The sequence below is a fragment of the Ceratina calcarata genome, unplaced genomic scaffold (genome assembly GCF_001652005.2).
Source record: "Ceratina calcarata isolate Rehan_Ccalc_2016 unplaced genomic scaffold, ASM165200v1 scaffold275, whole genome shotgun sequence".
Classification (NCBI taxonomy): Eukaryota; Metazoa; Arthropoda; class Insecta; order Hymenoptera; family Apidae; genus Ceratina; species Ceratina calcarata.
Genome location: NW_017149744.1, coordinates 244,934 through 247,720, shown reverse-complemented (window position 1 = coordinate 247,720; position 2,787 = coordinate 244,934).

Genomic DNA, 2,787 nt, shown 5'->3' with positions numbered 1-2,787 from the left:
CCAAAAGTCGTGAAAATTGCGATTTTGATAACTTCACTAAATTATAGCTCATGAAAATAATAACCCCTTTCTCCATATATTATTAATAATACTAATAATATTATATATACAGACATTAATATAACTATACTCATTGATACATATACATATATACATTTCGTTTTATTGATGTAATGACGGCATTCACGGAGAGATGATTGCAGTGATTTATATAATAGTGAATGGAAGGAATCGTACGAATCTCCATTCGGGAAACGAATGTGATTTATTACTACAAACAGCCTCCGTCTGCGAATCAAACGGAATCTGATCTTGCATTAGCGAATCCCACTTACCATCCATCAGTTCCATCACGCCGTTATCACTCAAGATAAATGCGGGCATAAAGCTTGAAAATCATTCATAGATTTATGAAGGCAAATCTTATTCTACGACAATCAAAAACTTCGATACAACTGATAACTGCGAACTGTTGAAATGTTAAATAAATATACGTTTTGGTAACGCTTTATTCTATTCCCTTGGAATCGATCGCCTGTACGAACTTTACAAAATTCAGGTCGAATCCTTTATTCATTTCATTAGGTTCGGTCGCGATATAAAAGCAACGCGTCATGCTTGCTCTAAATATTTTAGCAGACGAAGCATTGTGCACAGTGCAATTAATAAATAGGACGCCGACGAGAATTTTCAATTAAGATATCGACGATCTCGAGCACAGTGTGTATACACGACGTATTTATCACTCTCGAAATGTTGGTGAGAGAAGTAGGTAACGTTCTACAGATATGCTCCTTTTAAGGAGAAAAAGTATATGCATTATCAGACGCGAGATAAGGAAGTTCTATCGATAATAGAATTACCAATCAGATTGTAATGATAGTAAAAAGATATTATACTAATATTTCTAAAAACATGTTTCAATTTTTTTAAAACCTCACTTCAGTGTCAATGGGAAGAAAAATTCTCATTTAGCTGTACAATTATTGTTTTATTGTCACGTTTTATTTTTATGTTATCTTAATTTTATATTTACCTTTTTTTACATTATTTTGTTGCTGTATACCAACAGATTTTTGTAAAACGACAAACACGTATAGAAATAAATAAATAAATAAATAAATAAATAAATAAATAATGCAGTTTCAGTTGTTAATAAAAAATTCTGTTTCTGACCACTATTTGAACGCTTCATTAAATTAAAGAAAAGTTGTTTTCATCTGTTTTAAAGATCGTACACGTATCTTTGTGGATTTATAGAAACCGCGGCACGTTTTGAAAAATGTATCCACGATATGTATAGAGGATAGAGAGAAGGGTTTTTGAACAACGCCTCGTGGCGTGCCATAATTTTCTCCGTGGAAATGATTTACAGTCGAGCACGACACGTGCATCGACGATTCCTCCCTTGCGACTGAACATTACAGAATTTTCCGATGATTCCACTTTGACCTATGGTATTCGAGTAAGCTGCGGATAAACTGGAAAACGATAAAGGCGATACGCAACAATTGTTTTTCTTCCTTTTTGTAACGTAATACTCGTTCATAATACTCGTTCGTTCGATAAGAACGAAGCATTGCTTTCTTCATCGATGATTTATTTCCACTTCTTGTTATAATAATAAATATATACAAACTTCATATATATAATAATATATGTATATTTCATAATAATAAATATATACAAAATTGTTTATTATATATAACATTTTTACTACTTTCATTTGACATGGAACAGAAAAGTTCGGATTTTCTTTTCGATTCTATTGGTAGATCTTAATCGGAAAAAAGTCGGGCGAGCATCGGGAGGGAAGTGAAATATTTTTGCAAGGGGCGATCCGCTTAAACGCTTGCGCGTCAAATTCTCGCGCGGATGCCCGGCTGATGCATCACATCCCGTGAGCTACAACTACGGGCCAAGCTTTGGATTAGCATAAAACGTTCGCTCGTGAATTGAGGAAACAGCGAGACCGTGCGGAAAACACTTATCACTAGTGAAAAGTGTAATAATTTTAGCGAGTATTACTTTTAAAGAAGTTATGGCTGTTCCGCCTTTCGTATTTCGAAATCAAGATGGTTCTAAATTATTCCGAATAAGTGAAAGGAAGTAATAATAATAATTAGACTGCGGATTTTATGCATTTATTAAAAATCTCGATCTATACAATTTATGAAAGGTTTAATCACTTGCACCATTAATGTTGAAGGTGTCCATTTACACTGTCAGCGACGACATTATATTAACTAAATTTTATAATTTATTAGTAAAATACTAGAATTTATGGTACCATCTTTTATTTATATATTAGTTCTTAGACTGGATTTGTTGCATTTCTAAAAAAACATGATGTGCAGAAATTATACAGAACTTTATCACTTGCAGCATTAATCTTTGCACTTACATTATCAGCAACGAGATTATATTATTTAAATTAGAATTTTATGATTTATTCGTTAAACACTAGAAATAATGGTAGCCCAGCTGTGGAAGCAACGTCGAACTCCTTTAAGATTTCCGTTTGTTCTTGTGTTGGTGTCACTCTCTGATCTTCTTCCGTGTCGTCGTCTTGGGAGTACCGATATAAGACTTCTTGGTTCAATATATACCGTTGTCCAATCTGCTGCTTTCTCTGCTCTTCCCTTTTCGAGAGCATTAGTTATTGGATTGTGGATTTTATACGCTTTTAAAAGAGCTTGATGTGCAGAAAATATAAAGAATGCACTTGATATGCTAAAATATGTATTACATGTACAAGTAGTGCACACTATTATTTTTGAAGAATAG